Below are 26,516 nucleotides of genomic sequence, written 5' to 3'. Positions count from 1 at the left end.
TTACCCCCGCACCCCCCGCACCCCGCCCCGTTCATGCATGTCTAGGGGGCACAGAGAGTGTAGTACAGACCAGAGGAATTGCTTTGTAGTCTGTGTGCCCGGATAGGATGTGTCTCTGAAAGGAAGGTCTTCTTGGGAGAGGACAGGGTTGATCTATATTAATACACCATCCACCTTGTAGTCAGGCACTCAGAAATAGATGTGGTCCAAACAGGTTGTGACTCTGAGTGGAGAACAGCTGGGTGTCCTAAGTGTCCCAGGTAGAAATACTGGGATTCTATTCTGGCTCAGGTGCTGGGTATGTTCTAGCTCTGATTGTAGGCAAACCATCTACACTCTCTATGCCTCGGTCTCCTCATCTGTGGAAAGAAAGATACTTTATAGGGTTATTGTGAGGATGATATGGGATGAGGCTTGCAGTGTCTTAGAAGGGCACTGGACATAGAAAGTACTGGATAAATGCAAGTGGAATAATTATCAACAGTTTTGGTCTATTTATGGAATAGGTACAACTTACAAAGGTTCAAAATTCAGAACGTATAAAATTATGTATACAAGGAAAAATCTCTTTTTTCACCACTGCTCGCTTAGTAGCTAGAATTTCTCCTGGTGGTGACAAATGTAACTGGCTTCTGGGGCATTCTTTTAAGACAGCTAATATATGTCCAAGAAAACACATATACCCTCCATCTTTGTATTATGTAAGTGGAGATACACTTTGTAACACTATATTGTACTTCTACACCCAATTTTTTGGCTACAATTTTTCATGAGTACAGAAGCACTTTCTTTAAAGTCTTTTCTGATGTCCTCTTGTGCAGCATTTTGCTGTTACACAGTTTTCAGGATGTTACCGGCATTATTGTACTCGTGCTGGAGTGGATAAGGATAGATTTCGGGAAGTACAATTTCTAGATCAAAAATGTGCATGCATTGTTAATTTTGTTAGCTATTGCTCAATTCCATTGAAGTTACACTAATTCACTCTTCCACCATCACTGGATGAGCTTGCGGAACGTCATCATACATCATTGGAGCGACCGTGAATTGGGATAACATCTAAGAGAGCAATTTAGCAATAGCTAGCATTCTGGTTTCTGCCAATGTGATAGGTGACAAACGGTGCTCCAGGGTAGTTTTATTTTGCAATTCTCTTAGTGTTGTGGAGATAAGCACTTTTCTCCTTATGTCTAAAACCCATTCACATTTCCCTTTCAGCAAACTATTCCAAATCATTTTGTTCGTGTTTCTATGGTGTTGTTAGGTTTTGTTTTTCCCTCATTGATTTGTGGACTCTTTACACAGTAAAGGAGTTGTGGTATGACTGGCAAATATTTTCACAATTTTGACTTTGTCTTTTATCTTACATGTGGTAGTTTTTGCTATGCCAGCCTCTAAAAATATTTATGTTAATGATTTTTTTTTTCAGTTTCTCTTTTATGGCTTTTGAGATTTGTGTCATTTTTTTAGGACATTCAAGCTCTGAGATGATTTAAAAAACATCCTATCATGTTTTCTTCTGGTATTACTAATGTATCAATTTTGCATTAAAAACTATTACTCATTTGGAATTTCTTCTTATGTAGGTGCTTTAGGAATAAAATTTCATTTGTTTGGGGGAGTTCCATCCTGTTTTCTCATCATCATTTAAAAAAAAATCCATATATCCTTTCTCACTTGAGATCCCTCCTTTATAATGTATTAATTCACCAAGTGATTTGAGTTTATTTCTGGTCTTTTCATTCTGTTCCAATAATCCGTCAGTCTATTCATATACTATATCACAATGCTTTCATTTTTATAACTTTATAATATATTTGAATATATAGAAAGACTAGTGCCATTTCATTATTACTATTTTCATGATATTCTGACTTTTCCATTTGTTCATTTTCCCAAATGAAATTCAAAACATCTAGGTAGTACTTTTTTACATACATTTTAAATTCAAAGATTCAAGAGAATTTATGTCTTTATAATGTTGAGTGTTGCCAAGACCATAGCAAGCTTCTTTCTTCATTTTTTTCAGGGCTTCTTTTGTGTTTTTAGTTTTCTTCACGCCAAACTTGCACATTTATCATTGATTTTCATCACTTGGTATTTCATATTTCTTTGCATATGTATTTTTTGCTGTTGTAAATGGAGTCCTGTCTCCTATTATGCCTTCCAGTGGTTCTTTGCTTATATGAAGGCTCTGCATACTAGCTATATTTCCAGCCAACTTAGTTCTCTTACTGCTCATCATAGTTTATTTAGTGTTTTCAGTCTTTGTTGGATCTTTGGAATTCCCATATGAAAATTTGATAATTTTACCTCCTCCTTTCCAATATCTATAAATCTAATCTCTTCCTATGTCTCATTGCCTTGGTTAATATTTCTAGAACAGTGTTGTTACTGGAGATATGCACATCTTTCCTGCATTCCTACAGAAATGCTTCTCATGTTTCCACATTAAACTTTGGGGTTCGGAGAGATGTATTTTATCATGATGAGGGACGATTCATGTATTCTTATTTAACCAAGAGTTTTTATTTTTTTATTTTTTATTTATTTTTTTATTTTTTTTTATTTTTTTATTTATTTTTATTTTTTATTTTTTTAAAGATTTTATTCATTCATGAGAATACACAGAGAGAGAGCAAGGCAGAGACACAGGCAGAGGGAGAAGCAGGCTCCATGCAGGGAGCCCGACGTGGGACTCGATCCCAGGTCTTCAGGATCACACCCTGGGCTGAAGGCGGCGCTAAACCCCTGAGCCACCTGGGCTGCCCAACCAAGAGTTTTTAATGAATGAACATGGTAAAGACATACACTGTATGAATCCATCTATATGAAAGTTAATGAATGGACAAAAAACTAATCTAAGGTAACAAAGTGAGAACAATTGTTACTTTGGTGGAAGAATTATTGAACATGAAAGAAGAATTTGAGGGAGTCTTCTGGAGGGCTGGAAATACTCTACATTTGTATTTTAGTGGTGATTATATAAATGTGTGTATGTGTGTATATATATATATCATTGAACTGTACACAAGTTTTGTTCTCTTTACTGTATATATACAGTACATATAAATTAAAAAGAAAAGAAGAAGAACGATTGTTGAATTCTATCATATACCTTTTGGGCATCTGTGGAGATAATCATTTTTGTCCATCTAGCTATTAATAAGGTGAATGTGTTAATGGATTTCCTAATATTGAATGTCTCTTGCATTCCTGGAAAAAAATATTACTTGGTCTTGGTCTGTCATTTTATTTAGGATTTTTGCAAATTACATTTATAAGGGTGCTGGTCTATAATTGGGTTTTGAAGTCACCATTATGCTTGCTTCATTGGAAATAACTTGCTCTAAAAAATTTTAAGAGCTTTTGGAAATCACTATTTTTCATTTTCTTCTTCTAAAAATGGTTTAAAAGTAACTTTATATTCTGGCCTGATAGTTTTATGAAGAGAAAGTTTGCCAGCATTTTCTATTTGCTCTTTCATAATTGGTCTGTTTAGATTTTCTATCTTTTATGGAATCAATTCAGAAAATTACATGACTTAGGCAATTATTCATTCCCTTGAAATTTTTAAATGTATTTACACTGAGTTGAGTAAAGTAGTGGTTTAATTTCCTTTCGATGTGTAGTTCCTCCCACTCCATATGTCTTATTTGATAGATTTTTACTTTCTCTCTTTTTTATTAATTAGATTTGTCACCTACTTATGCTCGTAAAAGCCAGCTTTCAGATTTATTCTAACATCTTCCTTTTCAAATTAATATATTTATTTCTTCCCTCAGTTATTAAATCCTGCCTTCTGCTTTCCTAAAAGCTGTTTTATTATTTTTTATAGCTTCTAGAATTGAATGTTTAATTCATTTATTTTCTGTAACCTTGATTATTATACCACTTAATAAAATAAAATTCCCTGTTGATATCACTTTAGCTGTATCCCACACAGCTCTGCAGTATGACCAGAGAACAAGTTTTGTACTTTTTAAACTTCGGGTGCATTAGAAATAAAGACGTTTTCTCTGTTTAGAGGATACAGAGTTGGAAATACATAAATTAAATGTAATTATTAAGCTATGTTATTTTGGTCTTCTGTAAACTTAATTTTTTTGTACTTGATCTTTGATCTTAGGAAGCTGAGTTAAAACCTTTTAGCACTGATGTGTTTTTGCCTATTTTTCTTTGTATCTTTTTTTTTTTTTTTTTGCTTTGTTAGTATCGATGTTAGGCTATTTGTGCATAGGTAGTCATAACTAATTTTATTTCACTGAGAGTTGTATCTTTTAGCATTGCAAAGCATTATCCTTTGTTATTTTTCATCCGAATCCAGCCTCTCTTGTATTTAGATCATGACCTGCTTTATCTTTCTGTGCATGTGCTTGGTATTCCATTGTTCATCCTTTTATATTCAAAGTTTTAGATCTCTTTGTTCGAGGTGTGGCTTTTATGTGCAGCAGAGTTGGTTTTGCTCTGTGATACAATCCAAAGGTTTTTTTTAATAAGTGAGGTTAGCTCATTAACATGTATTTACACCGCCTATATGTTTGATCTCAGTTCTGTTGTTGTTTTTACATGATGCTTTCTGATTTTCTTATTTATGAATTTTTCTCTGTGTGGACTCCCTATCCTCCCTACCCAGTGTAATTTAGAAGGTTTGTATTTTCCTGGTGGTTTTACCTTCATAACCATAACTTTATACAATACGCTTAACCCCCAATTTCTTTAGACAGGATCTGTTAATTCTCTATATAATACATTCAATCTTCTATTTCTTGAGATAATAGGTAGTGATTTCTTTCCTATCTTTGTTCCATGCGCTCGGTTCACCGAGATAATTGCCTCATTACTTTCTTTTTAAAAAATCATTTGAAATTCTTGGTCACAATTTATTCAGCCCTGTGAAAACATTTTCCTGTTGATTCTTCTTTATCTACTACTTGTTTTTCCTCTTTCTTTCCTCCTTTTCTCTTGAGTTTTTGCTATGGATCCCATGCCAGTGCTTTTTCAAATGCCCCCTTTTGAAGGAGGGGAGTTTTACCCGGAACCAGCTACCGTTGGCCTGTGTGTGGGGAGGGGTGGGCTGCATTTCAGGCCACCAGAATTTCTCATTAGGATGCAGGGTTTTGTGTATATGTATGTGGCTTGGGCTTTCCTTCCCTTTAGCCAGGGAAGGCAGACATCTGGGGGGTGATTCACAGGGCAAAGCGTCCCTCCTCCCCACTGTCACAAAGATGGAGCATTTCTTGCAAATACAGCTGGTCCGTGTGACACGGGGTCTTGCCCTACCTTCTTTGCTTCATGGAATTAGGTCCAGAGACTCTCCTGGCCCACACCGGGTACCCTGCTCCTGCTCTTGCAATCATGGAGATTAGGTTTTATTTCTCAAGGAGGGCTTCTCACCTTAGGGAAATGTATTTTGCAAGTTCTTTCTGTAAAGAACACCAATGAGCTCCACTGCTGGGACTTCCTCCCTCCTCCTCCTTTTCTAACTGGGTCTTCATTATCGGGTGACATGTCCATGGTCTCTCCTGCTTCAGGAAGATAGAGTTTGTGTTCCTGCCTCTCATTTGCCTTGTTGCACTGAGGTGATTGCTGAGAGGAGAAGGAAGAAGTGTAGGCTTTATGTTGCTCTGATTCCATGGGGAGGCGACTGTCCAAGGCTGATGTGACTGTCACCCCAGCTGTGTTGCTGGGGAGTGGGTCACAGGAAGGGGGGCCTGGGTGGAGACAGGGGAGTGGCTCCCAGGAGCCCTGCCAGGTGTCAGGAGGCTCTGAGTGTTCAGGCTTACGGAGATGGGAGACCAGGAGAGGGTGAGAACAATCTTGCTCATAAGTGGGCCCTTGGCTCCTGACAACCACCTCCAGGGGTGGGAGCTGGGGGAGCAGATGCAGCTCGGCCTCCAGAAGACCCAGAATCCCCTCTGTTTGTGGCAAGGATTCCCTGACCTTGAATATGTTTGGTGCACGGTGGAGCAAGAGTGTCAAGGACTCGTCGACTCTGAACATGTTTGGTGCACGGTGGAGCAAGAGTGTTCATCTTGCGTTTACAGATGGAGCAACCAAGGGGTAGGGGGAAAGGGATGTCTCAGCAAATTAGCCCCCTGACTTCTAGCCACGAGCTCTCTCTCCCCTGTTCCCCCATGAACATTCTGCCTCACGAACCATCAGCCTTTGGTCTGAAGCACGAGCTCTGAAGCATGAACCATCAGCCTTTGGTCTGAAGCACGAGCTCTTAGGAAGAGCACCTGCAGTGCAGTTGGTGGAATGGACTCACTGGGGTGGAGAGCACCTTGTTTTATCCCACTCCTTACAGGAAATTGTTCACTTGTGCTCCTGGCTCCTTCACTCAGCCCCAGATTCCAAAGAAAAATCAGTACTTGGAAGCCATGTTCTGACAATAATTCTATACAGAGGATCCATCTGGTGGTATCCAGCTGAGATCCCCTCTAGGATTATTCAGGCTCAAATAATTCATTGTGATGTTTACTTCAAGTTGAAGAATATGCATAACTCAACACTCCAAGTGATTTGCCAAAAGGGGGAGAAGGGCCCTCAGGACTGGGCAGCCAGGCCTCATACACAGCCCCCTGGTCTGTCCACACACTAGAGCTGGTGACGTAGGTCATCGGAGGTCATCTGGCCCTGAAGTTCCCATCCCAGGGACCGGGACAGCTGATGTGTCGCCGGGACTCAGAGCATGTACTGCACACAGTTGGGAACAAACAGCCAAGTAATAAAAATTGCAAATGACTTATTGCATAAAAACCATAAATTATAGTGGACCCGAAGTTACAGCTTATGACTTCATTGCATTCTGATAGCCTTCTTGGCTGCATGAGAAAGGGCATTGTGCTAGCATGAGTAGCTCCGATTAATAGCATCACCGTAGAGATCTCTGCAGGAAAAGGTTGAGAATCCTTGTTCCACTCCGAACTACTTGTCAATGATGGATACACATCCTTGACACATCGGCTGGCCTCTGCTTGAAAACTGCCAGCGTGGTGATCTTCACACCCCCACACGGCAGCTTCAGTAGGCAGAGAAAGCTCTCATCCCAGTTAAACTGTCTCTGGTTTCCATCCATTGCCCTGCTTTTCCCCCCTACAAGCTGCCAGATGCTGTGCTCATGCCACCTGGGCTACCTTCACTATTTGTAATACCAGCTCCTGCCTCTTGTGGTCGGGCTGTGAAAACCCACTGGCCTGGACAGAAGTGCTTGAGAATGATCTTCCCCAGGGCAGCCCTTAACCAATGAGTGATGGATGGATGGATGGGCTCTTTGTCCCTTGGCTGAGGTAATTCTGATGCATGTATATTGCACCGTTTGCCAGATTTCCCCTGCAGGATCTTGATCGAGTCACCTATGGGAAAGCTGGTTTATTAATGCACCCTTTATTGGCTGATTTTCTCCTTTGTATTAGTCCTCTCTGTATGTCTTGTACTTCTCTCTCTTTTTAAAAGAGTTTATTTATTTATTTATTTATGAGAGACACACAGAGAGAGGCAGAGACCTAGGCAGAGGGAGAAACAGGCTCCCTGTGGGGAGGCCAACAGGGACTCGATCCCAGAACCCTACGATCACGACCTGAGCCGAAGACAGACGCTCAACCACTGAGCCACTCAGGCTATCCCTATTTCCTGTACTTTTCAATAAACTGTTTACACTTGAAACCTTGGCTCAGAGGCTGCTTCTGGGGGCCCCCAAACCAATAAACCTAACCATAAAAGTACTATACCTTTTTGGAGAAGATTGTGAATGTGAAGGCTCAGCACTGTGAGACCACCCTCTCTCCCCAATTAATCTTTATGTTCGAGGCAATTTTAATCAGACTCCCAGTCGAACATTTCAGAAATTTGACAAAATGATTCCAGAAGCCACATGATAGATTCAAGCCCCCAAATAGGGAAAATAATTTTGAGAAAAAAAAGCAAAGAAAGAAAGGCTCCTCGCCTGCCTATATATCAAGACAGATTCAAAGCTATAGAAATAAAACCAGCACGGTGCTGCACAGAGAGGATGGGGAAGGTGGTAGCCAGAGCCAGGGTTGTGGATATGGGGAGGGAGGCACCACCAGTCAAAGAGGAAGGGTGAGGCCTTGAGGGGGGTGCAGCCAGCTGTTGGCCATTTCTACAGAGACAGGAACAACAGAAATGGGCTTGAATTTCAGTAGAAGCGGTGCAGTCTAGGTGTTTAGGTAAAAGAGGGTCAGGCATGAGACTGGTTGGCCAAGGCAAACAGTGGTATTTCTCACCGAATAATTTAGGAGCTCCCTGATTATGAGAATGCCAGCGCTTGCCCAGCTCCCTGTGTCCTGTGTGATGTTTCTCGGTTTGATGAACATCCACTGCTCGTGTCTCCGGATAGGTGAGCCCCTGATCAATGATCAGTTTGCCCAGAGCCTAGTGCTTTGACTTGGCAGCTCCCACTTAGCGCTTCTGTGGTGGCACAGAGAGCTGTCAGGGTGAAGCCCTGCACATCAGGGTCATGGCCTTTCTGGTCATCAGCTCTGGGAAAGTGGCGAGCGGCATGGGCACGGCAGACAGATGCTCATTTTCCTGGCCAGTGTCGAGAGAGCCATCTGCTATCTGTCACAGTATCTGCCACGTTCACTCCCTGACCCCAGACCCAGATACAGAATGACACATGCCTCCCACACCCAGGGGCCTCCAGGAGGAGACACGCACTGCCACGTTGTGGTGGGGACACACTCACTGACCTGAGCACTATCCTACCAGGCCTACTGAGAGGACATCTGGGCAAGAGTTGGCTTCTCACAACCACGTGCCATGGCAGGGACTTTTTGTGGTGCCAGGAGGTGGCATGGGTGTGGGAGACACTATGCCCTTAACCCCTCCCCCAAGCACCACACACACACACACACACACACACATTCTGTGATATGGTGGATTTTGTGTGTCAACTTGGGTTAGTCATGGGCTGCCCAAGATATTTAGTTGAACATTATCTTGGGTGTTTCTGTGAAGCTATGTTTGCATGAGATTAACATTTAAGTCAGTGGACTTGGAGGAAAGCAGATTGCCCTGCTTGACTGATGGGTCTCATGTAATCAGTCAAAGGCCTCAACAGAGAAAAAACCAGTCTCCCATGAGCAAGAGAGAATTCTCCAGCAGACTGGCTTTGGATTTCATCTGCAACATCGGTCCTTCCTGGTCCTACAGCGGACAGCTTTCAGGTTTGAACTGCAACATCAGCTCTGGGGGATCCCAGCCTGCTGGCCCTCCCTGCAGAGTTTGGACTTGCTAGTTTCCATAATCATGCAAACCATTTTTTTACAATACATCTTTATATATACACACAGACTATTAATTTCTTTTCTCTGAAGAATACACACACACACACACACACACACACACACACACACACACATTCTGGGGCTGTAGGGCAAAATGGGATTTGACAGTATAATTGTTCCTCCTTGCCTTCCTACCTCGCTCCTTCCCTCTCCTGCTTCCATTCATCTGCCTCACACCTATCCACACAGTCCCTATGGAGCCTAAGGATGGATAGGGGTAGAGGTGGAGCTGGCATCCCAAGAGCAGACAGGAATCCTGGGGCTGACCCTAGGAGCCCATCTGGAGGAGCTTGGTCCCCACTCCATGCCTGGAGTTTCTTCCACCTTACCCAGGCCTCCTGGAATATTCCTGGAGGGTACTGCTGAACGACATTCACTTCCCTGGGGAACAAGCTCTGGTCCTCTTCTGTACTCTGCCTCCTTTCCTCAGTCCCTCCTTCTTCTCTTCTTCTCCCTATTCACCTGGGCAATGTAATCATTGCTGTTCTCTGATCCTTGGGAAGAGACTGCTGGTTTCAGTGAGACGAGGGAGCTACATAAAGGAGGAGCTCAGACTGGGGGTTGGAGACCAGGTCCTGAGGCTCACTTCACCACTCCCAGTCAGTGGCCTTGTACCTGTCACCAAGCAGTGCCCTTTTCCTAGCCTATGAGGTGGGGAGAGTGTACAAGACGGTCTCTAAGGACAGGCATTTGGGGAGTCTTCATCTTGTCCCAGCTGGGGTGCAGAGGAGAGAACGCTGGGTGTGCCCAGCACCTGGGGGTGCACAATGGACACTTGCTGAATGTTCTTGAATGATGGAATCAGAGAAGACTAGAGCAGAGACCCAGAAGTGTGAGCTGTGCCAAATCACTAGGTTTCCCTAATTCTCAATTTCAGCAGAAATAAGTGTCTCATAAATGACCATCCTGGGAGGCCATCCCTGGGAAAAGGATCGTTGCCTCTCCAGGTGGTCACACTGCTCTACTTTAGACACACTCCTACAAGACACACACATCCAAGGCTGTATGTCCTTAAGAATTTCCTGATGCTGCCTGAGTGTCAGACGTTGTACTAGACTCATAGGCACCACATTACCCGCTCAGCAGTTCTGTGCAGGGTGCCTTGTAATCAGTGTTTTATAGAGAGGGAAAGAGAGACTCGGATGGTAGAGTAGTGACACTTCCAAAGTCACCAAGTTGGAAAATGACTGAGCTGAGACCCAGATATTCATGCATTCACTCATTCCTTCCTTCATTCACAATTCCTCCGGGACCTGTGCTCAACACTGGGCACGCAGTGGTGAATCAGGGTGATGGGAGCTTAGAGCTCTGTTAGATGGCCCCCTGCCACGTGGTCTCTAGGATGCCATAGCCCCAATGCTAGGTCTTATGACAGCTCTGGTCCGGGGTCCCATGATGGCTCTTGATCTGGTACAGCTGCCCTCTACCTTAGGTCAGGTTGGGGGAACAAAGTGAACACGTGGTCTATGCAGTATGCTTCCCACCATTGGTCACCCTGCCTTCAAACAGTTGTCTGGCTGCTGGACATGACAACTCCAGAAGCCCTGGGGTGGAGCATCCTGGCATCTGCCATCCAATCCAGCTGGAGCTCAGGACAGGCAGGTTGAAGGAGGAGAGAGAGGCAGGAGGCAGTGAGGGGTGTTGTTGGGTGCCATGGGGAGAGATGGAGCAGATCTGACCACATGACTCTCCTTCTTGATCCTTCCAGTGGTTCCCTTTGCTGGAAAGTTAAAGAACCAGCCTCTTAAGTGGCTTACAAGGGGTTCCAGATAACTCCTGCCTCTCTGGGTCACCCCCAGATTAGGTTAGGAGTCCATGTTTTGGGTAAGTCCATCCCAGCAGATTTTCTTCTGAGTATTTGATTGTGCACTTGACTCCCAACAAGTCACCAGTCTCTGGGCCTTAGCCGCCTTGTACACAGTCGGTATTTAAGAAGTCTTTGTTGAGTGAATGAATGAATACAGAGCTGAGTGAATATTCTTGGGGGCACTGAGTGTGCGACCTGGAGGTTGGGCCAGAGTGATATGCACCTTGCTCCTGCCACCTCTTCCCGCCACCTCTTCAGATGTTGCGCAGCTCGGGTGCACAGCTTCCACCCTTCCCTTTCAGAGTCCATAATTAATGCGGCCCCCTCAGTAATAAGCATGTGGCTCCAATCTTTCTCATTAGGGACTGAGGCAGATTGCTCATCTTCTCTTCCGGGTGCTAATGAATGAATCATGCCGCCCAGCAGATGGCCCTGTGCTGCACTGGCGGGAAGGCACACCCATTCTTTCAGGGTCTGGTACCAGTGGCCAATGCAGAGCCCCCACGTTGAATGGATGTAGGACCAAGGTTGGTATCTCTCAGCGGAACATGGTCCGGGTGGTGCCCCAGCCCTGATGGGCTTTAAGGTAAAAGCTCAACCTTCAGTCTAACATTCAAGACTCTCTCAGGCTTGGTCTTGGCTGGGTTGGACCTTTTGTGCTCTAAACCCTGCAGCACATTCTTCCTTCTGCAGGAGTTCATTGATGCAGTTTCCCTTTATAGATTCCTCTTCCTTCTATGCCTCTCTGAGGCTCATTATGAAAAAGCCTATAAAAGCGACGCCTCCTCCACAAATCCTTCCCTGACCACCTTCCATGTAGAATTCCCATGGACTGTCTTCTAGCCCCAACTCTTGCTTTCCCTGCGTCTCAGATTTCTTATCTTTAGAGGAAAGAAAAATCCCTCCACAGACTTTTCATGCAACTTCAAAGATCTTCCTTCATTGAACACTGACAAACATTTCTTCTGTATTTGGTTCAGAACACATGTGGAGGCCAAAAAATTAAGGCCATTCCACCTCAAGTTTAGCATTAGCACAAGTACAGCCGTCTTAGGCCCCTGTGAATAAGAGCTGAACTTTACAGGAAAAACTGCAGAATGTCCTTGACAGAGAATCCCATATCAGAAAGACAACAGAGCTCAGAATGCCCTCAGCAGAGAATCCCATATCAGATCTTAAGAAACTCTCCCACCCTGTCCCCCATATTGGAATGGAAAAATTCCTCCATCCCTTCTGAAAATCCCCTAGACCAGCCCATAAAAAACCCAGCTGTAACCCACTTCAGGGTCCAAGCCCCTGCTCTGTTGTGTGGAGTATACTTGGACCCAAGCTCGAGCTTGTAAATAAACCCTCGTGTACTTGCATCTCAGTGTCAGCTCCTTGGTGGTTTCTAGGATTCGCAATCTTGGGCACAAAACACAGAGGACTAGGTGCAGAGGACAGAAAATGAATAAAATACACCTTCCCTGTCAAGCAGCTTGTGGTTCAGTAGAAAATCACCCAAATTATAATACTAACAATAGGGACACCTGGGTGGCTTAGTGGTTGAGCATTTGCCTTCAGCTCAGGGTGTGATCCCTGGTCCTGGGATCAAGTCCCACATCGGGCTCCCTGCAGGGAGCCTGTTTCTCCCTCTGCCTGTGTCTCTGCCTCTCTCTTTGTGTCTCTCATGAATAAATAAATAAAATCTTTAAAAAAAAATACTAACAATAGCTTCATGTTTGTGCTTTCAAGAGCACATGGCTAAATGCTTTACATCCAGATAATTACTTAGGAGGTTATAATACCAAGTAATAAAATACTTTAAAATTAGGTAAAGTTGCAAATAAATTGAAGATGGTCTTGTCCCTCCTCATCTTTTGATGTCTGTCTGTCCTGGATCCCCGTTTAGGCTTCAGGCTCCATGAATCGAAACGGGAGTCATCCTGCTTTGTGACTTCCGGGGCACCCTCAGCAAAGCAGGTCTCAACCCATGCTGGGTGGCTGCTGGGTTAATCTCCTCCTGGACCCAGGAGGACCAGAGAAAGTGCTGCCTGGTCAGAGGTAGACACGCCAGATGCCAGTCAATAGGCCTTGTGAGGTCACCCTGTGCAACAGGCCTTGTGAGTCACCCTGTGCACCCCCGAGGTCGGCCAGGCCCGGCGGGAGAGGAGCAGCTGTCCCCTGCTGAAGGGCTTCAAGGAAGGACCCTCTACTTGTCCTGGTAGATCCTGAGCTCTCACCCTTGTTCTCAGAATATCTCTGGGGCTTATTTTCTTCTCCCACAACTTCTGTTCTAAACATCCTTCATCTATGATGGTTTGTGGCCCATGACCAAGGTCAAGTGGAGAAAAGCATGGAGTCCTTCACTCCCCTCTTGGTCAGCGGCACCTGCTCCCCCCATCACAATGGTTGTCTGGGGCTTTTGGCCTCTCCAATCCCCCCAAGCTCAGGCACACAAAGCTGTTGGGAGAGGACTGAGTGTTGGGCCTGGACCAGGTCTCGACCCCCAGTTTGCCCCAGTTCTGCTTCTGGAACTTTGAAGAGCATCTCCTGTCCTTCCCCATCTATAGGATCACTAGGGAATCAAACAAGATGGCATCATAATGGGACTTTGCACCTGGATCACGTGAAACCCTGTAGACGGGTCACTGTTACCTGCATTTTATTTTTATTTTTTAAAAAAGATTTTTATTTATTTATTTATGAAAGACACAGAAAGAGGGACAGAAACACAGGCAGAGGGAGAAGCAGGCTCCCTGTGGGGAGCTGGATACAGGACTTGATCCCAGGACCCCAGGATCACGACCTGAGCCAAAGGCAGACACTTAACCACTGAGCCACCCAGGCATCCCTGTTACCTGCATTTTAAAGAGAAGTTTTAGGTTCTGAGTCTTAAAGTGATTTTATTAAATCTAATGGTGGAAGTTCAGACCAAGTGACCCATGGGAAGGAAAGAAATCTAGGGACACCAGGGCTGCTCAGGCCCTATCAAGTGACACCAGACACAGGCACAGGTCCTTGGTAGGTCTGTCTACCTTCTCTGTGTCTCAGGGCTGGTGCTGCAGGGGGCAGGGGAAGGATAAGTGCAAACTTATAGTTTGCTGAGCAGGAGAGAGGCCAGTGGGGAGGTCGCCGCGGTGTCTGGCTGGGGGCAGCATACTCCTTGGGGCCCAGACAGCCTCTGGGTCATGTCACAAAAGGTCACTGCACCTGCATGGAGAATTTTCCAGCTATTAACAAAGCCACCGAGGCAGTGCGTCGGTAAAGTTCAGCCTCTAATCCCCAATTAAGGCACTGGGTTTTAGCTGCATCCGGCATCTGGTTGCCAATGGCTATGGTAATTGTTTCTCGCTCTTTCTCTCTCTCTCCCTCTCTCTCTCTCTCTCACTTTCCAGGACAATTTCCAGTGGAAGGGGATCCTTCCCAACTAGCAGAAACCTCTCTCCAAGGTGATGTCTCAGAGGATGGGTAGGGAAACTTCTGGGTTCAGCCCAGCTTCCAGTTCACCCCCTGGCCCCTCTCTTGATCCCGTCAGGTCCCCACCCTGTGTCCCTTATGACCTCAGGCTATTTATTTAGAACCTACTCTGACCAGGCACTTTGCAAATGCAATCATTTAATTTTCCAAGCAACTCTGGAAGAAGAGTGACACCTCCTGCCCCCTTCCTTTCATCAGAGGGATAGCCAGGGGTCTTAGAAGGCCTGACTTGCTCCAGCCCTAAGGATGGAAAGGGCAGCGCTCAGACCTGCTCTGGGGTCTGTGTGACCCCAGTCCTTCACCGTGCCAGGATGTGACATGGGCTCTGCAGGGGCTGGGGCTCAGACAAGGAGGGGTGACCAGCCGGCCGTCAAGCGGTTTATTACCATGATGACTGCTGTGGTTTGGGGGCCAGTGCCCTGGCACTTAGTAGATGCCAGGTTTCGGGTTTTACATGAAAGGATTGTATTCAGGTACCGTGTGGACGGATGAGTACCCATCTCGTTTAGCTCCGCACAATTCTGCTAGGTAAGTAGCTGTGCCCCCATTTCACAGATGAACAAACTCAGACATAAAGAGATTAGATTCATCCATAGGGCGAAACACCTGAAATTTGTGCTTCTGTGGGTATAACACAGAAGAATATAGTGAACTTCATGTGGCTCAGCTTAATTACATAGTAATCAGGATTTGACCCCAGTTCTTTTTTTTTTTTTTAAGATTTTATTTATTTATTCATGATAGACACGGGGAGGGAGGGCAGAGACACAGGCAGAGGGAGAAGCAGGCTCCATGCCAGGAGCCCGATGCGGACTTGATCCCGGGACTCCAGGATCGCGCCCTGGGCCAAAGGCAGGCGCCAAACTGCTGAGCCACCCAGGGATCCCCTGACCCCAGTTCTTTCCAAGTTGTAGAATTCCTGCCTTCCCTTATGTATAGCAGAGCCTTCCTTTGGCAGTTTTCAAAGGGTATGACAACACAGAAGGAAATCGGTTCCTGGCAGAACAGAGCATGAGCCCTTCTAACCTTCTCTCTCAACTCTGGAAGGCTCTTTTCCTGCTGTAAGGAGCACTGGCCTGGTGAGACTTTCTTGAACAGGTGCCATCTCTAAGGGCTGCTAGGCAAAAGCACACTGGCTGGACTTTCGGCTCTGAACAACAACAACCACAGAGACAAATAGCTGTCTAAGTAGGAATGTGTGGGCAATGCCAGAGCTGATAGAGTTGCTTACACAGCACTGCTCCTGAGATGGGGCAGACTGGAGAGACAAGGAGCCCTGAGGAGTAAAAGGGAATGGGCTGAGGTCTCACCACAGACTCTGCAGACTGCACAGTTCTTACCAGAGCTCAACTCCTGATTGCAGACATGTGATTGGGATTTATTTTAATTTCCAGAAGTGGACGACAGTTGGGCCAGCCTCGTAACAGCACAAAACTATATGCATTTATTCACCAGCCATGAGAAAAATCAGCTCAAGGAGGCAAAGATCCTGTTTCCACTCTAACCCCTCATCAGAGTGACATAGAAGCAAGTGATGCTAGAGCCTTTCAGAAGTCCGAGATTTTCCTCCCTCATGCCCTCCATTATGGATAAAGAAACTGAGACCAAGTCTGGGACCAGCTCCCCAGTGTCTGCCAGAGTGCCTGACTCCTGGGAGAAATGTTGACAAAAACATGGACAAATATGTTGATAAAGGAGTAAAACTAGTAGAAGGAGATGAGAGAGATGCCTTTCCATGGTCATTTCCCCCAGAGATGGTGGCGTCTCCACGAGCACACAGTCCCTGCTCCTGATCAGATTTCACGTTGTTAATGGGGCAAGACCATTGCAAGTTCTAGTTTGTGGTCTGACCAACATGAGGTAGGCTTCTGTCCTCTTTGGGACAGCGCTGAAACTTGTGTCCTTTGAATTCTGCCCCGGGTCAGTCTGGCCCATCTTCTCTGCCCTGATCACTGCCTGATGAAGGACACTGGAGATGATTAGCTGGCTTGCATGTACGGTGTCACCACATCCATCTAGAGGGCAGCCTTGTTGAGCCCCACCCAGCAAACAAGCCTAAGTGAGAACCACCCCCCCATCCTCCCCAACCCACACTTTCATAGAATTCTTTCACCCTGAGCCACAATCTTGAATTACCCAAAATACTTTAAAAATGTTCCTACCTGGGTCCCTGCCCTAAGGGATTCTGATTTAATTGCTCTGGAGCACAGCCCGGGCATCAGGAATTTCAGAAGTTCTCCAGATGTTTCTAATGTGAGGCCAAGCCCAATAACCTCTGCATCAGCTCCACTGTCTCCCCATCACCTGATACCGTCCTTGGCATTCGAGGAATGTTTGTTGAATGAATAAAGGCAGGAATGATGAGGGAATGGATGAATGCAGGGCTTCCTACCCAACATGGAGCCGGAGAATAAGCTAGGAATGTTTTGCAAAACACATGAGCCCAGTCCCAGCACCCCTTCCACTCTCCATGTCCCTCCATCTCCATCCTTCACTAACTCAGATTCAGTTTGCCTGCCTATCATTTGGGTTCGTGTGCTTTGCAAAAACTCTACAGGTGATGCCAAAGATGCGGCTTTGGTTAAGAAGACGAGTGAGTGAATGAATCAGTGAATGAGTGTGTGAGACAGCTGAGCTAATGGAGAGTTTTAGTTGGGACCAAGAAACTGAAGAAGCAAAGACAGAGGCGCTTTCTCTCTGGGTTTAGGAAATTGGTGGGTAGGGTATCATCTTCTGCTAGTCTCGTCTCCTTTCACTTGAGTGGCAAAATAAACAGCACTTGCTGGGGAAGCAGGAGGTAGCGGTTGCCTCCTTCCTGTGTCTCCTCTTCTCTTGCTAAGAGAAGCCAACAATTGCCGGGGAACAGGAGCCTAGACTCCTCAGATTCCAATTTGCAGGTTGCTACGGTTGCTCCCTTATTGTTAGCACACACATCAGATTGGAAATTGAGGTCACGGTAAGGAGGGGGAAATGGCGGGGTGGAGGGGGGAGAGTGAGCCGACTGGGAATTTGGCCATAAATCCCCTGGTGCTCAGCTCCACTCAGCAGGACTCTGGAGCCTGAGGAGTTCTCGAAGGTGTTTAACCTGGGGTCACTGGGGATGCTGGGGAGTGACAGAGGAAGCCAGGGATGACAGAGAGGAAAGAGACCCAGCAAGTGAGCCCCTGCAGGTAGCGGGAAGTCACCTCTTCCGTCTCATCATCTGCCCCCCTGGGCCTGCAGGGGACAGGCAGTGATACCGTCCCTCTGCCTAGGGACTGCAGACCGCCAACAGGTGGGCTTGTAGTGATTTAGAAGAACGAGCAGAAGAGGGATCCCTGGGTGGCTCAGCGGTTTGGTGCCTGCCTTCGGCCCGGGGTGTGATCCTGGAGTCCCGGGATCGAGTCCTGCGTCGGGCTCCCGGCATGGAGCCTGCTTCTCCCTCTGCCTGTGTCTCTGCCTTTCTCTCTCTCTCTCTCTCTGTGTCTCTCATGAATAAATTAATAATATTTAAAGTGAAAAAAAAAAGAAGAAGAACGAGCAGAAACAGACAAGCATCCCCAGGACAACAGAACTACAGAAGCGGCCGCGGTGCCGGCGGCGCCCAGGGGCCTCTGCAGTCCCGGACATGCCCTATACTGCTCTGTGTAATGAGGCAGCCACCGGCTGCCAAGCCGCGCTTAAAGCATGAGCAGAGAACTGAATTTTATGTTTTGTCTCATGTGAATGAACTGAAATGCAAATAGCCAGGAAAGCTAGTGGCTGCCTTATGGGATGGCGCAGAGCTGCAAGGCGGGGCCCCGGGCAGGAGGTGGGAAGGGGGACCGTGGTCACAGCTCCACGCGACGTGGGCTTGCATGGCAAGTCCCTGTTGTGCGGGCTGCAGGACGTCCCTGTAGTGGGCGCCAGGCTCTCGGAGCTTCTCGGGCCCTCGGGCTGACGCAGGCCTCGTTCTCAAGCGCCTCCAGCACCACGAGGGGAAGCTACCACTGAATCCTGCTGCTCTCAAGGGAGACATGACTCTGTTCTTCCATCATGATGGTTCTCAAAACCCTTCCCCAAGAGGAGACTCGAAAAGAACGAGTCTCTCTTGCCGGGCAGAGGGCAGAGCCGGGGCTGGAACTCAGGGCTGTCCATCCGAAGCCCTCGGACTCTCAGACCTGGGAAGCCACCTCCCAGACTGGAAGGCCAGACTTCCCTGGGTCAGATTTTGTTACTCACTTGCTGAGTGGTGTTGAAAAAAAAATCACTTAATTTCTCTGAGCCTTAGCTATAAAGTGAGGAGGTTGAAAGCCCAAGATGTCCAAGGTTTTTTTGTGGCTCAAAAACACTCGTTCTAAGGCATTGAACACCCCCCCATTAGACACCAGTTGAAATCAAATGGGCAGTGGGATGGCTTCTCCCACCGCTGTGAGCTTTTTTTCCCAGCCCTAATTCCCCTCGACATTAGCCATTTTATTTATTAGTATTATCATCATTATTAGAACAGCATCTATTCCCTGCTGCTCAGGCTGGATCACCCACAGGAAAACCATCGCCAGCCAGGCCTGAGCGAGCAGCAGGCTGGAATCTCACACAATCTGGCCTCAAAACCAATGCAGTCCCCATAGTGAGAAGCACTTGGTGTCGCCTCTCTGCCCTTATCCATCACTTCCTTGCTTTATTATTCTTTCCTCTTCTCTCTTCCACCTCCATTGTCTCTATTTTTTCCTCTCTCCCCTCTTGTCCTGCCCGGGTCTCCCCCTCCCGCCATCTCTGCCTTCCCTGACTCAAGTCCTGGGAGCCCTGGGCAACCCAGGCTGAGCCACGCTTGGCAGGTGAGGGGAGCGGGGCTGTCTGGAGAGGCCAGAGGCACCACTACCTGTGATACGTTTTAGGTGGGCTTCCCACTCCACACGCCATGAGAACTGAGCTATGAAAGCAGCTCTTGTTGCTAACAGAGAACAAAAAAGGAAAGGAAAAACCTTCTAGCCCCTTACAGATTAGATTGAGCATTTGTGCCCTCCCAAATGTCCTGCTGAAGCTCTGTCACCCAATGAGATGGTACAAGTGGGGCCTTTGGGAGGTTATTTCGATGAGATGAGGTCATGGGGTGGGGCCCTCATGAATGGGATCGGTGCCTTTATGAGAGATCTCACGGAGAACTTGCTTCCTGTTACTTTCTCCACATGAGGACACGAGAAGTCGGCCGTCTGCAATCCAGAGGGAGTTCTCACCAGAAGCTGACCATAGGAACACCGCGATCTTGGACGTGTGGCCTCCAGAACTGTGAGAAGGAAGTTTCTGTTGTTGATAAGCCACCCTGCAGGGCTGGGGATCAAAGTGAGGGAGATTATCTCCTCCTCCAGCTCAGAGAAGAGGGCCGGCTCTCCATACTCAGTGAGCCTCATCTTACAGACTGGGGTTGGGGGGGGCAGCTAGCAACTTCATTAAAGGAGGCTTGAAATTGTCCGTCTGTGACTCTAGGCTTCAGTCAGGCCATGTCTCTGCCTGGATGCCCTCAGTAGGGTGGCTGCAGCTTGGCCTGGAGACCCTGTAAGCCTGCATTACACGAGCGTCTGTTCTCCTTCCCTTGTACAGGGATGGGGAGAGGAAAGCCCTGGCTTACAGAGATGGTGCTGTCCCTGAAGTTTGGGGATTGGCTGCTAGCTGGACTCAGTCATGCTTTTCCACTGCCCCACCTCCTGCCACCCTCCTCCTATAAGGAACACAGCTCCACAGAGATAGACTTGGGATTCTGGGGGCACCTGGGTGGTTCAGGGGTTGAGCATCTGCCTTTGGCTCAGGTCTTGATCCTGGTCCTGGAATCGAGTCCCACATCGGGCTCCCCTCAGGGAGCCTGCTTCTCCCTCTGCCTATGTCTCTGCCTCTCTCTGTGTCTCTCAAGAATAAATAAATATAATCTTAGGGAAAAAAAAGAGACTTGGGATTCTGCTTGCCTTTGGGGCAAAGGTTCCCCTTTCAAGTGCTATTCTATTCTGTCGGGGGGAGCTGAGAAGCAGGGGAGGGGAAGATGACCTTGAATGTGTTTTTCGAAGTCTGCAGGGCCAGTCTGGGGAGTGAAACAAACCCTCAGCGTGGGTTCCTGGCCGGTGCCACCACCTGCTAGCCTTGTACTCCTGCGAAGCCTCGTTGTTTTCATCTGTAATATGGAAATGGAACACCTCCTCCCCTGGGGGCTTACGAGGGTTGCAGGGATCACGGGATGCACTTTTTTTCTTAGGCAGCTGGCTGGCAGTCTGGTTAGCCCGGGAGCTGGAGAATGGGCTGGATGACCTGTTGGGGTTACTGCCTTGCTTGGGAATCTCTAACTCTAGAAACGCTTAAGTGAGTCCGGAGATGACCGTGCAATTGGCCGAGGTAGGTGAGGCTTAACAGCTCATTACCTGCGCAGCTGACAGAGCGACAGGGCCCTCAAGCAGTTCTGAGACAGCAAGGGAAGGCGCCAGTAATGGGCATCTCTTTACCTCCGGAGCGAGCTTCTCAGGCATCACGCATCAGTTTCCAGCAGGCGCCCGCTGATTCGGTTTTTAGGGCGGCGAGGTGCGGACGCAGACGCAGAGACCCGGGGAGGAGGGGCACGGAGGGAGCATTGTCACATTTGAGTAATGTCGCTGCTCAGCCAGGAACAAAGGCGCTTGTTATGCAATAGACATAATGGGAAGGGCCAGCCCGGGGCAGCCGCCTCGAATTGCAGAGCCACATTGCAGAGCCACGATCTTGCCAAGGAAGATAAAAACCAGACTAAGTTCGGCTTCCAGCCTCAGGTAGTGCGAGGCAAGTGGCTAAGCCGATAGAGGCTGGCCGGCCTTCCAGAAGAGGATCGTTTCCAGTGACCACCCACCAGGGCCACTGCGGCTATCACAGACCCGAAGGCGATAGGCGATGGGACACAGGGCTGTCAGGGAGAGGTGGGTGGCAGGCCAGCAATAGGGTGTTCAGGAAGCCAGTTGAGATCAAAGACCAGCGTGGAAGCCAGGAGAGTCAGAGCTCCCAGTGCCAGCGACGGCAGGCAGCCCCCAAACTCCAATCCTGCAGCAGAAGCTGTCTGTGCCCCTGCCACCCCCATCCTCCCTACAGTGTTTATTGGATTGAAGGATGCTGAGGGGCTGGGGACGAGGCAGAGGCTGGCTCACGATTTGGGGCAGAGCTCTTACGAACCCCCTGAGATCGGGACCTTGTCATGGAGGATGGGAAAGATGGCCCACGTCCTGTGAGGAGGGCATTTATTCCAAGAAGGGTGACCTCCCCGGTTTTGCTTCAACCAAGGAAAGAGTTTAGCAAAGCAGGAAAATTGGCACAGTGCGGCAAGCGGTCGGGGAGGGGTGTCCAGCGGTTTCAAGGCCCAGGAGGCTTGCTTTCTGTCTGGGAGGCTTAGGAGTAGCTGGCCCTACAGGTAAGGGGAGGCACAGAACATCTGTCTGAACTCTGGTTATCCGGTCTTCTGATCCCCTGTAAGTCCCCTGGTGCAGCACCCCTCCCACCAGACTCGGCCTGTATGGTGGAGGGGGGGCCACTTAGCAGCCATGCAACTTCTCAGAGCAGAGCACGCTCCTCTAAATGCCTCTGGGACCAACCTGCATGCACACAAGGCTTGTCACTTGTTGATTTTCATAAATAGCATTTTGACTATCGTGATTTTTGCCTCCTTCTTCACTCTGCTTTTGTCTGACACAAGCCAGTCTTCTTTCCCTCTTTCTGTCTCTCTCTTACACACACACATACACACACTGCAGTCAGAACCTTAACCTTGAACCACATACCTAAACTTGGTCCCCAAATGTCTTCATTGGCACAGTGTACACACGAGCCGTTTGCAGGAGTGGATCAAGACCCATGATTACCAGGATGGTTGTGGTGTGTTCTTCCCTTGGCTTCCTGCCCTCCAAGCCTTCTTCTTTTTGAAAGATTTTATTTCTTCATGAGAGACATAGAGAGAGGCAGAGACATAGGCAGAGGGAGAAGCTGGCTCCCTGCAGAGAGCTTGATGCGGAACTCAGTCCCAGGACCCTGGGATCAAGCCTTGAGCTGAAGGCAGACGCTCAACCACTGAACCACCCAGGTATCCCCCATCTGAGCCTTCTAAGGGCTGCATTCCTCAGCTGCCTGTAGATAGAATAAAGGAGGAGACAGAAGGAGGTTCTGGGCTTATAGAGTAGAGCAAGATGGGCAAAGGCAGGTTTCTCCCTCCTTCCATCTCTAGGAGAGTCTAGGGGAATACCTAGAGTCTCAGCAGAGGGCTGACTTCTTTAATTTTTTTTTTAAAGATGTCTTTATTAGAAAAGCAAAAATACTCTTTATAATGTATATTTTATTGAGACACAGTATAGGACAGAGGCTAAGAGTTGGGGGAAAGATCTAGCTTTTCCTCATTCCAACAATGGCAATGTAATATTCCACAGACAGACCACCCCCAGTCAACCATCCCTCTACTGAGGGATAGGCCACTTCCAGGTTTTTTGTCACTACAAACAATAATGAAGCAAATATGTACTAATATGCTGGTGTTTTTATTTTAATTTTTAAAAAGATTTTATTTCTTTATTTATGGGAGACAGAGAGAGAGAGAGCGAGCGGTAGAGACACAGGCAGAGGGAGAAGCAGGCTCTTTGCAGGGAGCTCGATGCAGCACTCGATCCCAGGACCTAGGTCATGACCTGAGCCAGAAGCAGACACTCAACCACTGAGCCATCCAGGTGCCGGCCAAAATTTTTCAAAATAAATTCCCAATCGACTTTCTAAAATGCTGAGAGAAATTTACACCAGCCAGTGGTGCATTAAGTGCCCATTATTCCACTTCCCCAATTGTTATATTAGTAATAACAAGAGCTAACACTATTGACTACCTACTTCACGCCAGACACCATCATTCTAAGCTTTATTGTTCTAAATTCTCATTTCTTTCTCACAACAACCCTGTGAAGATATGATTACTACTCTCATTTTAAAAATGAAGATACTTAGGCACAGAGAGGCCTAAGTTTACACAGCTAGTAATTTGAGATGAATCAGGCTCTTTGTTAGAATCAATATTCTTTAAGTATATATTTTGTGGATCTATTGAGTTGAAGTGGTTATCTCATATGTGCTCTGATCTGCATTTCCATTACACAATGAGATTGAAACTTCATTGATTATTTGTATTTCCCCTTCTATAAATCACCAGTTCCTATAGTTTGCTCATTTTTCTATCACACTATTTGTCTTCTTTATCAATTTATAAGACCCCTTATGTGACATTTAAAATCAACCCACAGAGAGATTTTTTCCTAGATCTTTTCTGTTCAGTCCCAGAGACCCTCCCCTTCTTTTTTTTTTCTTTTTAAGATTTTGTTTATTTATTATGAGAGACACAGAGAGAGAGAGGCAGAGACATAGGCAGAGGGAGAAGAAGGTTCCTTGCAAGGAGCCCATTACGGCCCTCGATCCCAGGATCCTGGGATCATGACCTAAGCTGAACATTCAACCACTGAGCCACCCAGGGATCCATCCCATCTTTCTAATTTCTTATACATTTATTGTCTGTTCAGATTTCTTTTCTCTCTTTGAGTCAATTTTGGGGGTTATTATTTACCTAGAAAAATCAAATGTTTCCTTTAGAGTTTCAGATATGTTGCACATAATATTCATTTATTGTCTGTATTGCATACCTGTGGCTACTTATATCCTTTTTCCCTAGTATTATGTACATTGCCTTTTCTGTTTTGCCTTTAGTCAACAGGGGTTATCTTATGTCATATTTTTTTCTAAAAACCCTAGCTTTTTTACTGTTTGCTCTTCTAATATTTTACTGTTTTCCATTTCATTAATTTAAACATGTATTATTATTAGTTTTTCTAGCCTCTTCTGGTTTATTTTGTTATCATATCCTCTATTGATTTTAAGTTGAATACTTGCTTAATTTTTTAAAAAGATTTATTTATTTATTTATTTGAGAGAGAGAGTGAGAAAGTGAGCAAGAGAGGAGCACAGATGGGGAGCAACAGAGGGAGAGGGAGAAGCAGGTTCCCCACTGAGCAAGGAGCCGAAAATGGGACTCCATTCTGGGACTCCAGGATCATGATCTGAGCTGAAGGCAGACGCTTAGCCAACTGAGCCACCCAGGTGCCCCCTTACCTAATTTATTTCTAATTTCTCTAATAGAAAAAGGGGAAAATTAAGACCATTACAATTTCTGTGAGTAGAGTTAGCTATGCTTGGTACGTTTTGATGTGTAGTATTTTCTTTTTAATTATTTCCTAGTTATAATTTAAATGTAGCATTATTTAAGAAAGAAATGACTGTATCTGAAATTACAAGCACAGAAGTGTACCTTGCTTTCAGTTAGTCGTTATACTGCTAGGGTTTTATTTTTGGAAGGAGAGTGTTGTTTATTGTTGAGTTTCAGATTTTTAAAGATTATGGTCAGAGAACATGGCCTATTACAAGTCTTACGATTTGTAATTTATCAAGCTTTGCTTTGTCCCAAATACATGATGAATTTTTGCAAATGTTCCACTGATGTAAAAATAATATATGTTTCCTGTAAATAGAACTATTAAATCAAGTCTGTTGCTTTTTTTATTAACCATTTTACAGACACTCTGTACCACCTTAGGAAAACAGCCTCTCAGAAAGCCCCGAGCTGCCCTAGGGCCACCCGACTAGCTGCCATTACCCAGGGAAGAGGTTCAGCCCAGGGCACCAGGACAACAACCCCCAGCAGGAAGGAGACCCCAAAGCCCTGCAAGGTGCTGCAGGTGGAGCAGCAGGTGGCCTGGGGGCCTAGGGGCCTGGGGGCAGCAGGTGGCCTGGGGGCCTCCCCTCTGGCACCAAGAAAGTCATCATAGCAATCCTTGGGGACCGTAAAAGAGCTCAATGTGAGAAACGGATAAGAAGTTTCATCGGTGGGAATGACACCAAGGAAGATGTGCTGGTACACCTGGCTGCCACGAGGAAGAATAACCCCAGAAGTGCCTTCATGGTGCAGGAGATGGAGAGAGAGCCGAGTTTGATGCTGCTGAGAAAGAGGTGCAGAGCCAAATGTCGCAGACCCCGGTGGGCTCCAGGGCAAGGCAGTCAATATGCAGGAGACCCTAATCATTCTAGCCACCACCCACAGGGTAGGATCCCACGAAGGATTACAGCAGGATTACCAGAATTACCAGTGGGAGTGGGGACAGAAGGAGCAATAGGGAGTGTTCCCGCAGTTCAGCCCACAGGGCCAGCCCCATCACAGGCCAGGTGCCCCCCTGCCCCCAGTGGAGAACCTGTGGGCAGCGTTGGAGCACAGTGGTCCAGCTCACCTGTGCAGGGAGAGGGGATGGAGGGGCTGACAGCCAGGGGCAGGGTAGACCAGCGACACAGCACTGGCGTTAGAGGCCACCATTCCGCAGGGCCTCCTGGCCAAGACAGGATGGCAGTGAAGAAGATAAGGAAAACCAAGGACAGCAGACCCAAGGTCAGCAGCCATCTCAGCATCTACACCCCTGCCGAAAACCCTAAGCCACAGGAAGGCAAGGAGACAAAAGAAGCTCATCTACCAGCTGAGAATTCATCTGCTCCTTTCCAAGGCTGGGTGGGGAGGGCTGAATCATTGCCGGCCTCCCATCGTGGCCATCATCCGGTGTAGTCAAACAAGAAGAAATGAATATGAAATTTCAGCAATAAACAATGAACAAAAGATTGTGGGCGAAGAAGCCCTTAATTGCTTACTATTTCCCCGTTGACCAGATAACCGGAACTAACTGCAATATCTCTTTTTAGTAATAGCAAACCTGTTTTATTGTAATTTTTCTTTTAAGTCTGGTTTTTCTCAATACATCTTTAAAGGCTTTAACATAGTTTTGTATTGGCTTAAGATTTTTAAGAACATTTTTAATTTGTAATAAAAGTTTATTGGGGAGCCTGGGTGGCTTAGTGGTTGAGCGTCTGCCTTTGGCTCAAGTCATGATCCCGGGGTCCTGGGATCAAGTCCTTCA

General features: G+C 46.7%; 2 long non-coding RNA genes across 4 annotated transcripts in view; one reads left to right on the top strand and one right to left on the bottom strand.

Annotated features, from left to right (window-relative positions):
• LOC140630980 (uncharacterized) overlaps positions 1–13,423 on the bottom strand; it is a 25,920-nt gene extending 12,497 nt beyond the window's left edge. For both annotated transcript variants that reach the window (XR_012028643.1, XR_012028642.1), the window contains exons 1-2: positions 12,921–13,423; positions 71–359 (exon numbers count right to left, since the gene is read on the bottom strand). This is a non-coding gene — a long non-coding RNA (uncharacterized lncRNA). The remainder of the gene's footprint in view (positions 1–70; positions 360–12,920) is intronic.
• On the top strand, positions 13,239–26,516 carry LOC140630981 (uncharacterized). Of its 2 annotated transcripts, none has more exons than XR_012028645.1 (4): positions 13,239–13,321; positions 14,496–14,549; positions 15,972–19,824; positions 25,135–26,516. It is a non-coding gene; the product is annotated as an uncharacterized lncRNA (long non-coding RNA). The 2 variants fall into 2 exon arrangements; XR_012028644.1 differs by having other exon boundaries at positions 15,972–19,935.

This window comes from Canis lupus, chromosome 3, assembly GCF_048164855.1.
Source record: "Canis lupus baileyi chromosome 3, mCanLup2.hap1, whole genome shotgun sequence".
Taxonomy (NCBI): domain Eukaryota; kingdom Metazoa; phylum Chordata; class Mammalia; order Carnivora; family Canidae; genus Canis; species Canis lupus.
The sequence above is the reverse complement of the archived record's forward strand: the minus strand, read 5'-3'. Positions and strand labels throughout refer to the sequence as shown.